The following is a 13,910-nucleotide window of genomic DNA, read 5'->3' as shown; positions in this document are numbered from 1 at the left end:
TTTCTGCAATGTGTGTGCCCAAAAAGTAACTATTGTACTATACAGCAAGCCTATGGTATGCAAGGGGTTAGATGAGATGCTCTAAAGGTCTCTTCTGGCCATAAAGTCCCCTAATTTTGGAAACACTGAGTGTAGCATTGGGAGCAGCCTCTGATGTTTTACCGTCTAGCCGGCTTGCTTCCTAGAATGAACAGGCATTGAGTGGGGTGATCCACAGAGAGTAGCTGAAACCTTCAAAGTGTCAGCCCAGCAACAGGACATTAGCACTTCCGGGGAAGGGTGGGTGTGGCAGTGTTATCACAAAGGCCTTTTGCAGGACGTCAGCCTATTGGTCAAAGGTGTTAGGGAGGTGGTGACCTCCGAGAGAGATGCTGACATCAGCCTGGCAGGACAGGAGCACAGGGCCAGGGAAACCTCAGAGACCCCTGTAGCTTTGCTTCAGCAAGTCTCCTTCTCGAGGTCTCTCTTTGAGGACTGAGAGAGTGTTAGGGTTGACGTATGTGAGTGTGAGCAGGAGCCTCTTTCGAGTTTTCTCCTTTCCTTTTGACGGATTTTACTAGAAAACAGACGTCCCTATTTAGAAGGTAAGAGCCTCCAAGAGGTTTTGGAACCTGCTCAGTCTGATCCATCTGGTGCCAGCTGAATTCTAGGCATGGAAAACAGTAGTTTAAGATGGCAGAATTTTATTCCCTCCCTGGGATTTTGTCCCGTAGAACCACTGGGGACCATTAGGGTTTGTCCTTTTCGTTTTACCTTTTCCTCCATCCCTCCTTCCTTTCTCTTCATCTCTTACTTCTTTTGTCCTTTCTCCTGTTCCCCTTTCACCACCAGGAGTGGTGTGTGTGTGTGTGTGTTTGTGTGTGTGTTGCTGGGGGTGCTCTTCACCTCCCCTTGTGGGGAGTTCATCCAAAACTGTATGGTTGAAATAGTGCTTGGACTCCACTGACACTAGATGCTGCCATCCTGTGGCTTAGCATTAGTGTCTGGGATGACTTGGGGCAAGATCTCAACCTCCCCTCAACCCACTTCACTTCTGGCAGAATCCCTCCTGCCCCCCCGCTAGAGCCGCCTCGATGCCCAACCTGGTTGGGGGTGCAGAAGAGGGTTCTGATAACTTGAGGTTTGGTTTGGAGGTGGAACAGCTGTGAAGAACACTGAGGGGGAGGTAGCAGGAGCTAATCCTACAAGGAGGGGGGTTGGCACTGGAGGATACTAGAAAGGACAAGAAGACTCCATTCTGGGGTTCAGGAGGTGAATTCATCCCTCAGTGGTGGGCAGGTAGTCAGTCTAAATACTGCTGGTTCCAGGTGCCCTTAATTCCCCCTGATTCCTCGGGGCGTTTGAGTCTCTGACAGGTTCTCGTTCCCTTGCAGGAGGAGGACGTCACGGCCAAAGTGATGCACCCGCATCATCCGCCACTTGCGCCAGGTGCCTGAGACACTGCAGGGGCTGCGCCTCTGAGGCCTTCAGCAACTCCCGCTCCCTGCTGCAGGTACTGCTCTGTCTCCCTTCAAAGTGTCAGGCCAGTAGCAGGACATTAGCACCTTAGGGTTTGGTTCGGTGTGGCAGTGATATCACAAAGGCCTTATCCTGGACCTCAGCCTATGGGTCAAAGGTGTTAGGGAGGTGGTTACCTGAGAGAGAGATGCTGACATCAGCCAGGCAGGACAGGAGCGCAGGACCAGGGAAACCTCAGAGACCCCTTTGGCTTTGCTTTAGCAAGTCTCCTTCTCGAGGTCTCCCTTTTTAGGACTCAGAGAGTATTAGGGTTCAAGTATGTGAGTGCGAGGAGGAACCTCTTTCGAGTTTCTCCTTTTATTGATTTTACTAGAAAACAGACGTGCCTGTTGAGAAGGTAAGAACCTTGGAGAGGTTTTTAACCTGCTCAGTCTGCAGTCTGATCCATCTGTTGCCAGCTGAATTCTAGGCATGGAAAACACTAGTTCAAGGTGGCAGAATTTTATAGCCCACCTGGGATTTTGTGCCGTAGAATCACTGGGGACATTAGGGTTTGTCCTTTTCATTTTACCTTTTCCTCCATCCCTCCTTGCTTTCTCTTGTTCCCCTCCCACCACCAGGAGTGGTGTGTGTGTTTGTGTGTGTTGCTGGGGGTGCTCTTCACCTCCCCTTGTGGGAAGTTGACACTGCAAGGGCTGTGCCTCTGTGGACATCAGCAACTCCCACTCCCTGCTGCAGGTACTGCTCTGGCTCACTGTAAATGGGGTGCTAATGGAAGGGGAAATGGAACCCCCTGGCACTCACTAAAAGGGAAAGTGGTGGATTCTCCATCTCTTGATGTCATTGAATGAAGACTAGATGCCTTTCTGGAATGTGTGTGCCCAAAGAGTAACTATTGTACTATACAGGAAGCCTATGATATGCAGGGGCTTAGATTAGATGCTCTAAAGGTCTCTTCTGACCATAAAGTCTACTAATTTTGGAAACACTGAGTGTAGCATTGGGAGCAGCCTCTGATGTTTTACTGTCTAGCCCGCTTGCTTCCTAGAATGAGGATGCATTGAGTGGGGTGATCCACAGAGAGTAGCTCAAACCTTCATAGTGTCAGGCCAGCAGCAGGACACTAGCACTTAAGGGTTTGATTGGTGGCAGTGATATCACAAAGGTCTTTTGCAGGACCTCAGCATATTGGTCAAAGGTGTTAGGGAGGTGGTAACCTCAGAGAGAGATGCTGCCATCAGCGAGGCAGGACAGGGGCGCATGGCCAGGGAAACCTCAGAGACCCCTGTGGCTTTGCTTCAGCAAGTCTCCTTCTCGAGGTTTCTCTTGAGGACTGAGAGAGTATTAGGGCTGACGTATGTGAGTGCGAGCAGGAGCCTCTTTCGAGATTTCTCCTTTCTATTTACTGATTTTACTAGAAAACAGACGTCCCTGTTAAGAAGTTAAGAGCCTCGGAGAGGTTTGTAACCTTTTCAGTCTGATCCACCTGGTGCCAGCTGAATTCTAGGCATGGAAAACACTAGCTCAAGGTGGCAGAATTTTATTCCCTCCCTGGGATTTTGTCCCGTGGAATCACTGGGGAGATTAGGTTTTGTCCTTTTCGTTTTACCTTTTCCTCCATCCCTCCTTCCTTTCTCTTCATCACTTACTTCTTTTGTCCTTTCTCCTGTTCCCCTCCCACCACCAGGAGTGTGTGTGTGTGTGTGTGTGTGTGTTGTTGGCGGTGCTCTTCACCTCCCCTTGTGGAAAGTTGATCGAATACTGTGAGGTTGAAATAGTGCTTGGACTCCACTGACACTAGATGCTCCCATCATGTGGCTTAACATTACTGTCTGCGATGACTTGGGGCAAGGTCTCAACCTCCCCGCAACGCACTTTTCTGCTTTCAGAATCCCTGCTGCCCCCCCAGCTAGATCCGCCTCCCTGCCCAACCTGGGTGGGGGTGGAGAAGAGGGTTCTGATAACTTGAGCTGTGGTTTGGAGGTGGAACAGCTGTCAAGGGCACTGAGCTGGAGGTAGCAGGAGCTCATCCTACAAGGAGTGGGGTTGACACTGGAGGTTACTAGAAAGGACAAGAAGACTCCATTCTGGGGTTGAGGAGGTGAATTGCTCAAAGGTGTTAGGGAGGTGGTGACCTCAGAGAGAGATGCTGACATGAGCCAGGCATGACAGGAGCACAGGGCCAGGGAAACCTCAGAGACCCCTGTGGTTTTGCTTTAGCAAGTCTCCTTCTCGAGGTCTCTCTTTGAGGACTGACAGAGTATTAGGGTTCACGTATGTGAGTGGGAGCAGGAGCCTCTTTCGAGTTTTCTCCTTTCCTTTTACTGATTTTACTAGAAATTAGTTAGAAGCAACAAAGCACATTTGGGGATTTTTCGATGGTTGGGGTCTCTGGTGATTGGTTCCATATAAGATGGGGAAAAAAAATGGAGTCTCCTTCCTTGGAGGTTTTTAAGGCCCGGCTTGACAAAGACCTGGCTGGGATGATTTAGCTGGGAATTGGTCCTGCTCTGAGCATGGGGTTGGACTAGATGACTTCTTGAGGTCCCTTCCAACTCTGATATTCTATGATTCTATGAAAACAGACTTCCCTGTTGAGAAGGTAAGAGCCTCCAAGAGGTTTTGGAACCTCCACAGTCTGATCCATCTGGTGCCAGCTGAATTCTAGGCATGGGAAACACTAGTTCAAGGTGGCAGAATTTTATTCCGTCCCTTGTATTTTATCCCGTAGAATCACTAGGGATATTAGCGTTTGTCCTTTTCATTTTACCTTTTCCTCCATCCCTCCTTCCTTTTTCTTCATCTCTTACTTCTTTTGTCCTTTCTCTTGTTCCCCTCCCACCACCAGGAGTAGTGTGTGTTTGTGTGTCTGTGTGTGTATTGCTGGGGGTTCTCTTCACCTCTCCTTGTGGGAAGTTCCTCTAAAACTGTGGGGTTGAAATAGTGCTTGGACTCCACTGACACAAGATGCTGCCATCCTGTGGCTTAGCATTAGTGTCTGGGATGACTTGGGGCAAGATCTCAACCTCCCCTCAACCTCTTCACTTCTGGCAGAATTCCTTCCGGCCCCCCCGCTAGAGCCGCCTCCATGCCCAACCTGGTTGGGGGTGGACAAGAGGGTTCTGATAACTTGAGGTTTGGTTTGGAGGTGGAACAGCTGTCAAGAACACTGAGTGGGAGGAAGCAGGAGCTCATCCTTCAAGGAGGGGGGTTGGCACTGGAGGTTACTAGAAAGGACAAGAAGACTCCATTCTGGGGTTCAGGAGGTGAATTCATCCCTCAGTGGTGGGCAGGTGCTGAGTGGAAATACTGCTGGTTCCAGGTGCCCTTAATTCCCCCTGATTCCTCGGGGCGTTTCAGTCTCTGACAGGTTCTCGTTCCCTTGCAGGAGGAGGACGTCACGGCCAAAGTGATGCACCCGCATTATCCGCCACTTGCGCCAGGTGCCTGAGACACTGCAGGGGCTGCGCCTCTGATGCCTTCAGCATCTCCTGCTCCCTGCTGCAGGTACTGCTCTGTCTCCCTGTAAATGGCGAGCTAGTGGAAGGCGAAATGGAGCCCCCTGGCACTCACTAAAAGGGAAAGTGGTGGATTCTCCATCTCTTGATGTCATTGAATGAAGACTAGATGCCTTTCTGGAATGTGTGTGCCCAAAAAGTAGCTATTGTACTATACAGGAGGCCTATGATATGCAGGGGCTTAGATGAGATGCTCTAAAGGTCTCTTGTGGCCATAACGTCTACAAATTTTGGAAACACTGAGTGTAGTATTGGGAGCAGCCTCTGATGTTTTACTGTCTAGCTAGCTTGCTTCCTAGAATGAAGACGAATTTTGTGGTGTGATCCACAGAGCGTAGCTCAAACCTTCAAAGTGTCAGGCAAGCAGCAGGACATGAGCACTTTAGGGTTTGGTTGGGTGTGGCAGTGATATCACAAAGGCTTTTTCAAGGACCTCAGCGTACTGGTCAAAGGTGTTAGGGAGGTGGTGACCTCAGAGAGAGATGCTGTCTTCAGCCAGGGAGGACAGGGGCTTACGACCAGGGAAACCTCAGAGACCCCTGTGGCTTTGCTTCAGCAAGTCTGCTTCTCGAGGTTTCTTTTTGAGGACTGAGAGAGTATTAGGGTTCACGTATTTAAGTGCGAGCAGGAGCCTCTTTCGAGTTTTCTCCTTTCCTTTTACTGATTTTACTTGAAAATTAGAAGGTAAGAGCCTCCAAGAGGTTTTGGAACCTGCTCAGTCTGATCCATCTGGTGCCAGCTGAATTCTCGGCATGGAAAACAGTAGTTTAAGGTGGCAGAATTTTATTCCCTCCCTGGAATTTTGTCCCGTAGAATCACTGGGGACACTAGGGTTTGTCCTTTTCGTTTTACCTTTTCCTCCATCCCTCCTTCCTTTCTCTTCATCTCTTACTTCTTTTGTCCTTTCTCTTGTTCCCCTCACACCACCAGGAGTGGGGGGTGTGTGTGTGTGTGTGTGTGTGTGTGTGTGTGTGTGTGTGTGTGTGTGTGTGTGTGTGTGTGTGTGTGTGTGTGTGGTGTGCTGTTGGTTCTCTTCACCTCCCCTTGTGGGGAGTTGATCCAAAACTGTGGGGTTGAAATAGTGCTTGGACCCCACTGACAGTAGATGCTGCCATTGTGTGACTTAGCATTAGTGTCTGGGATGACTTGGGTCAAGATCTCAACCTCCCTGCAACCCACTTCACTGCTGTCAGAATCCCTCCTGCACACCCTGTTAGAGCCGCCTCCCAGCCCATCCTGTGTCGGGGTGGAGAAGAGGGTTCTGATGACTTTAGCTGTGGTTTGGAGGTGGAATGTCTGTGAAGGGCACTGAGCAGGAGGTAGCAGGAGCTCACCCTACAAGGAGGGGGGTTGGCTCTGGAGGTTTCTAGAAAGGACAAGAAGACTCCATTGTGGGGTTCAGGAGGTGAATTCATCTCTCATTGATGGGCAGGTGCTGGGTGGAAATACTGCTGGTTCCAGGTTCCCTTAATTCCCCCTGATTCCTCGGGGCCTTTGAGTCTCTGACAGGTTCTCGTTCCCTTGCAGCAGGAGGACGTCAGGGCCAAAATGATGCACCAGCTCTGCATCATCCTGCACTTACGCCACGTGCCTGAGACACTGCAGGTGCTGCGCCTCTGAGGCCTTCAGGAACTCCCGCTCCCTGCTGCAGGTACTGTTCTGGCTCACTGTAAATGGGGAGCTAGTGGAAGGGGAAATGGATCCCCCTGGCACTCACTAAAAGGGAAAGTGATGGATTCTCCATCTCTTAATGTCATTTAATTTAGACTAGATACCTTTCTGGAATGTTTGTGCCCAAAAAGTAACTATTGTACTATACAGGAAGCCCATGATATGCAGGGGCTTAGATGAGATGCTCTAAAGGTCTCTTCTGGCCATAAAGTGTAATAATTTTGGAAACACGGAGTGTAGCATTGGGAGCAGCCTCTGATGTTTTATTGTCTAGCCGGCTTGCTTCCTAGAATGAAGACGCATTGAGTGGGGTGATCCACACAGAGTAGCTCAAACGTTCAAAGTGTCAGGCCAGCAGGAGGACATTAGCACTTCAGGGTTTGGTTGGGTGTGGCAGTGACATCACAAAGGCCTTTTGCAGGACGTCAGCTTATTGGTCAAATGTGTTAGGGAGGTGGTGACCTCAGAGAGAGATGCTGACATCAGAGAGAGATGCTGACATGAGGGCCAGGGAAAGCTCAGAGACCCCTCTGGCTTTGCTTCAGCAAGTCTCCTCCTTGAGGTCTCTCTTTGAGGAAAGTAAGTGCCTCGGAGAGGTTTGTATCCTGTTCAGTCTGATCCACCTGGTGCCAGCTGAATTCTAGGCATGGAAAACACTAGTTCAAGGTGGCAGAATTTTATTCCCTCCCTGTGATTTTGTCCCGTAGAATCACTGGGGACATTAGTGTTTGTCCTTTTCGTTTTACCTTTTCCTCCCTCCCTCCTTCCTTTCTCTTCATCTCTTACTTCTTTTGTCCTTTCTCCTGTTCCCCTCCCACCACCGGGAGTGGTTTGTGTGTGTGTGTGTGTGTGTGTGTGTGTTTTGCTGGGGGTTCTCTTCACCTCCCTTTGTGGGGAGTTCATCCAAACCTGTGTGGTTGAAATAGTGCTTCGACTCCACTAACACTAGATGCTGCCATCGTGTGGATTAGCATTGGTGTCTGGGATGACTTGGGGCAAGATCTCAACCTCCCCGCAACCCACTTCACTGCTGGCAGAATCCCACCTGCCACCACTGCTAGAGCCGCCTCCCTGGCCAACCTGGGTGGGGGTGGAGAAGAGGGTTTTGATAACTTGAGCTGTGGTTTGGTGGTGGAACAGCTGTCAAGGGCACTGAGAGGGAGGTAGGAGCAGCTCACCCTTCAAGGAGGGGATTTGGCACTGGAGGTTACTAGAAAGGACAATAAGACTCCATTCTGGGGTTCAGGAGGTGAATTCATCCCTCTGTGGTGGGCAGGTGCTGAGTGGAAATACTGCTGATTCCCGGTGCCCTTAATTCCCCCTGATTCCTCGGGGCGTTTGAGTCTCTGACAGGTTCTCGTTCCCTTGCAGCAGGAGGACGTCACGGCCAAAGCTATGCACCAGCTCCGCATCATCCATCACTTGCCCCAGGTGCCTGAGACACTGCAGGGGCTGTGCCTCTGAGGCCATCAGCAACTCCCGCTCCCTGCTGCAGGTACTGCTTTGGTTTACTGTAAATGGGGAGCTAGTGGAAGGGGAAATGGAACCCCCTGGCACTCACTAAATGGGAAAGTGGTGGATTCTCCATCTCTTGATGTCATTGAATGAAGACTAGATGCCTTTCTGGAATGTGTTTTCTAAGAAAGTAACTGTTGTGCTCTACAGGAAGCCTATGATATGCAGGGGGTTAGATGAGATGCTCTAAAGGTCTCTTGTGGCCATAAAGTCTCCTAATTTTGGAAACACTGAGTGTAGCATTGGGAGCAGCCCCTGATGTTTTAGTGTCTAACCGGCTTGCTTCCTAGAATGAAGACGCATTGAGTGGGGTGATCCACACAGAGTAGCTCAAACCTTCAAAGTGTCAGGCCAGCAGCAGGACATTAGCACTTCCGGGGATGGGTGGGTGTGGTAGTGACATCACAAAGGCCTTTTCAGGACCTCAGCCTATTGGTCAAAGGTGTTAGGGAGGTGGTGACCTCCGAGAGAGATGCTGACATCAGCCAGGCAGGACAGGAGCTTAGGGCCAGGGAAACCTCAGACACCCCTGTGGCTTTCATAGAATCATAGAATCATAGAATATCAGGGTTGGAAGGGACCTCAAGAGGTCATCTAGTCCAACCCCCTCCTCAAAGCAGGACCAATTCCCAACTAAATCATCCCAGCCAGGGCTTTGTCAAGCCGGGCCTTAAAAACCTCCAAGGAAGGAGACTCCACCACCTCCCTAGGTAACGCATTCCAGTGCTTCACCACCCTCCTAGTGAAATAGTGTTTCCTAATATCCAACCTGGACCTCCCCCACTGCAACTTGAGACCATTGCTCCTTGTTCTGTCATCTGCCACCACTGAGAACAACCGAGCTCCATCCTCTTTGGAACCCCCCTTCACGTAGTTGAAGGCTGCTATCAAATCCCCCCTCATTCTTCTCTTCTGGAGACTAAACAATCCCAGTTCCCTCAGCCTCTCCTCATAAGTCATGTGCTCCAGACCCCTAATCATTTTTGTTGCTCTCCGCTGGACTCTTTCCAATTTTTCCACATCCTTCTTGTTGTGTGGGGCCTGTCGGAGAAAAACAGAGTTCTCACTATTTGTTTAGGTACAGCAAGTCAGATGCTTTATTAACTCTCACAATTGCCCAGAGGGAGAGAGCTAAGCACGTCTCTCCCAGGTAACTAATTACAGCAAGCATTTATACCTTTCATTACAGAAATAACGAGGGACAGCTGCGTTTTGTTTATACATAGGCCATCTTGATATCTCATTTCTTCACTTGTTTTGACTCTTGCCAACATACAATATTTTCTATACCTTATCTACACAAGGTCTTCTACACCTTATCTATACCAGGTCATAATGACTTCTTACACAGTTCTTTCTCACCCGCCTCACACATTTCTCGCTTCTACAAATCTCGCGTTATTAGGGTTACAGTTAGCCTAACTCTTGCTAACGAACTGTCATTCATTGCATCCCCTTCCTGTGAGCTCTTTCTCTGCTTCCACAGGCCCAAAACTGGACACAGTATTCTAGATGAGGCCTCACCAATGTCGAATAAAGGGGAACGATCACGTTCCTCGATCTGCTGGCAATGCCCCTACTTATACAGCCCAAAATGCCGTTAGCCTTCTTGGCAACAAGAGCACACTGTTGACTCATATCCAGCTTCTCGTCCACTGTGACCCCTAGGTCCTTTTCTGCAGAACTGCTACCTAGCCATTCGGTCCCTAGTCTGTAGCAGTGCATGGGATTCTTCCGTCCTAAGTGCAGGACTCTGCACTTGTCCTTGTTGAACTTCATCAGGTTTTTTTTGGCCCAATCCTCTAATTTGTCTAGGTCCCTCTGTATCCGATCCCTACCCTCTAGCGTATCTACCACGCCTCCTAGTTTAGTGTCATCTGCAAACTTGCTGAGAGTGCAGTCCACACCATCCTCCAGATCATTAATAAAGATATTAAACAAAACCGGCCCCAGGACCGACCCTTGGGGCACTACTCCGCTTGAAACCGGCTGCCGACTAGACATGGAGCCATTGATCACTACCCGTTGAGCCCGACGATCCAGCCAGCTTTCTATCCACCTTACAGTCCATTCATCCAGCCCATACTTCTTTAACTTGGTGGCAAGAATACTGTGGGAGAGCGTATCAAAAGCTTTGCTAAAGTCAAGGAATAACACATCCACTGCTTTCCCCTCATCCACAGAGCCAGTTATCTCATCATAGAAGGCAATTAGGTTAGTCAGGCACGACTTCCCCTTGGTGAATCCATGCTGACTGTTCCTGATCACTTTCCTCTCCTCTAAGTGTTTCATCATTGATTCCTTGAGGACCTGCTCCATGATTTTTCCAGGGACTGAGGTGAGGCTGACTGGCCTGTAGTTCCCCGGATCCTCCTCCTTCCCTTTTTTAAAGATGGGCACGACATTAGCCTTTTTCCAGTCATCCGGGACCTCCCTCGATCGCCATGAGTTTTCAAAAATAATGGCTAATGCCTGTGCAATCTCATCCGCCAAGTCCTTTAGCACCCTCGGATGCAGCGCATCCAGCCCCATGGAGTTGTGCACGTCCAGTTTTTCTAAATAGTCCCGAACCACTTCTTTCTCCACAGAGGGCTGGTCACCTTCTCCCCATATTGTGCTGCCCAGTGCAGCAGTCTGGGAGCTGACCTTGTTCGTGAAGACAGAGGCAAAAAAAGCATTGAGTACATTAGCTTTTTCCACATCCTCGGTCACTAGGTTGCCTCCCTCATTCAGTAAGGGGCCCACACTTTCCTTGACTTTCTTCTTGTTGCTTACATACCTGAAGAAACCCTTCTTGTTACTCTTAACATCTCTTGCTAGCTGCAACTCCAAGTGTGATTTGGCCTTCCTGATTTCACTCCTGCATGCCTGAGCAATATTTTTATACTCCTCCCTGGTCATTTCTCCAATCTTCCACTTCTTGTAAGCTTCTTTTTTGCGTTTAAGATCAGCAAGGATTTCACTGTTTAGCCAAGCTGGTCGCCTGCCATATTTACTATTCTTTCTACACATCGGGATGGTTTGTTCCTGCAACCGCAATAAGGATTCTTTAAAATACAGCCAGCTCTCCTGGACCCCTTTGCCCTTCATGTTATTCTCCCAGGGGATCCTGCCCATCTGTTCCCTGAGGGAGTCAAAGTCTGCTTTTCTGAAGTCCAGGGTCCATATTCTGCTGCTCTCCTTTCTTCCTTGTGTCAGGATCCTGAACTCGACCATCTCATGGTCACTGCCTCCCAGGTTCCCATCCACTTTTGCTTCCCCTACTAATTCTTCCCTGTTTGTGAGCAGCAGGTCGAGAAAAGCTCTGCCCCTAGTTGGTTCCTCCAGCACTTGCACCAGGAAATTGTGCCCTACACGTTCCAAAAACTTCCTGGATTGTCTGTGCACCGCTGTATTGCTCTCCTAGCAGATATCAGGGTGATTAAAGTCTCCCATGAGAACCAGGGCCTGCGATCTAGCAACTTCTGCTAGTTGCCAGAAGAAAGCCTCGTCCACCTCATCCCCCTGGTCTGGTGGTCTATACCAGACTCCAACCACGACATCCCCCTTGTTGTTCACACTTCTCAACTTTATCCAGAGACTCTCAGGTTTTTCTACAGTTTCATACCGGACCTCTGAGCACTCATACTCCTCTCTTACATACAATGCAACTCCCCCACCTTTTCTGCCCTGCCTGTCCTTCCTGAACAGTTTATATCCATCCATGACAGTACTCCAGTCATGTGAGTTATCCCACCAAGTCTCTGTTATTGCTTCAGCAAGTCTCCTTCTCGAGGTCTCTCTTTGAGGACTGAGAGAGTATTAGTGTTCACATGTGTGAGTGCGAGCAGGAGCCTCTTTGGAGTTTTCTCCTTTCCTTTGACGGATTTTACTAGAAAACAGACGTCCCTATTTAGAAGGTAAGAGCCTCCAAGAGGTTTTGGAAGCTGCTCAATGAGGTCCATCTGGTGCCAGCTGAATTCTAGGCATGGAAAACACTAGTTTAAGGTGGCAGAATTTTATTCCCTCTGTGGGATTTTGTCCCGTAGAATCACAGGGAACATTAGTGTTTCTCATTTTCGTTTTACCTTTTCCTCCATCCCCCCTTCCTTTCTCTTCATATCTTACTTCTTTTGTCCTTTCTCCTGTTCCCCTTTCACCACCAGGAGTGGTGTGTGTGTGTGTGTGTGTTTGTGTGTGTGTTGCTGGGGGTGCTCTTCACCTCCCCTTGTGGGGAGTTCATCCAAAACTGTATGGTTGAAATAGTGCTTGGACTCCACTGACACTAGATGCTGCCATCCTGTGGCTTAGCATTAGTGTCTGGGATGACTTCAGACAATATCTCAACCTCCCCGCAACGCACTTCACTGCTGGCAGAATTCCTCCTGCCCCCCCTGCTAAAGCCGCCTCCCTGCCCAACCTGGGTGGGGGTGGAGAAGAGGGTTCTGATAACTTGAGCTGTGGTTTGGTGGTGGAAAAGCTGTCAAGGGCACTGAGGGAGAGGTAGCAGGAGCTCACCCTACAAGGAGGGGGGTTGTCACTGGAGGTTACTAGAAAGGACAAGAAGACTCCATTCTGGGGTTGAGGAGGTGAATTCATCCCTCAGTGGTCGGCAGGTGCTGGGTGGAAATACTGCTGGTTCCAGGTGCCCTTAATTCCTCCTGATTCCTCGGGACGTTTGAGTCTCTGACAGGTTCTCGTTCCCTTGCAGCAGGAGGACGTCACGGCCAAAGCGATGCACCAGCTCCGCATCATCCTGCACTTGCGCCAGGTGCCTGAGACACTGCAGGGGCTGTGCCTCTGAGGCCATCAGCAACTCCCGCTCCCTGCTGCAGGTACTGCTTTGGTTTACTGTAAATGGGGAGCTAGTGGAAGGGGAAATGGAGCCCCCTGGCACTCACTAAAAGGGAAAGTGGTGGATTCTCCAATTCTTGATGTCATTGAATGAAGACTAGATGCCTTTCTGGAATGTGTGCGCCCAAAAAGTAACTATTGTACTATACAGGAGGCCTATGATATGCAGGGGCTTAGATGAGATGCTCTAAAGGTCTCTTGTGGCCATAAAGTCTACAAATTTTGGAAACAGTAGTATTGGGAGCAGCCTCTGATGTTTTACTGTCTAGCCGGCTTGCTTCCTAGAAAGAAGACGCATTGAGTCGGGTGATCCACAGAGAGTACCTGTGTCAAGGCTGAATGCCCACTTTGAAGTTTAGGGTACAAATGTAGGGGCCTGCCTGAAAACTTCTAAGCTTAACCACCATCCCAAGGCTAATTTCCTCCCCTGGGTAGCCTTGAGAAACCTTTCACCAATTCCCTGGTGAATACAGATCCAAACCCCTTGGATCTTAAAACAAGGAGAAATTAACCATCCCCCCTCCTTCCTCCCACCAAGTCCTGGTGAATCAAGATCCAAACTCCTTGGATCTTAAAACAAGGAAAAATCAATCAGGTTCTTAAAAATAAGGCTTTTAATTAAAGAAAAAGGTAAAAATCATCTCTGTAAAATCAGTATGGAAATTAACCTTACAGGGTAATCAAACTTAAAGAGCTCAGAGGACTCCCCTCTAGTCTTAGGTTCAAAGTACAGCAAACAAAGATAAACACTCTAGTAAAAGGTACATTTACAAGTTGAGAAAAGAAAGGAAAACTAACACGCCCTGTTTGAAATAGCACAGGGCCAGGGAAACCTCAGAGACCCTGTGGCTTTGCTTCAGCAAGTCTCCTTCTCAAGGTCTCTCTTTGAGGACTGAGAGAGTATTAGGGTTCACG

The 13,910-nt window shown here is 49.3% G+C and overlaps 1 long non-coding RNA gene across 1 annotated transcript; it reads left to right on the top strand.

Moving 5' to 3' along the window:
• The first annotated feature begins 6,509 nt into the window (after positions 1–6,509).
• LOC135977839 (uncharacterized) lies at positions 6,510–12,970 on the top strand. The gene is made up of 3 exons (XR_010595284.1): positions 6,510–6,627; positions 8,019–8,142; positions 12,853–12,970. It is a non-coding gene; the product is annotated as an uncharacterized LOC135977839 (long non-coding RNA).
• The last annotated feature ends 940 nt before the right edge of the window (positions 12,971–13,910 follow it).

Source organism: Chrysemys picta, unplaced genomic scaffold (assembly GCF_011386835.1).
Source record: "Chrysemys picta bellii isolate R12L10 unplaced genomic scaffold, ASM1138683v2 scaf39, whole genome shotgun sequence".
Lineage (NCBI taxonomy): Eukaryota > Metazoa > Chordata > Testudines > Emydidae > Chrysemys > Chrysemys picta.
This window is presented reverse-complemented; position numbering and strand designations above follow the sequence as displayed.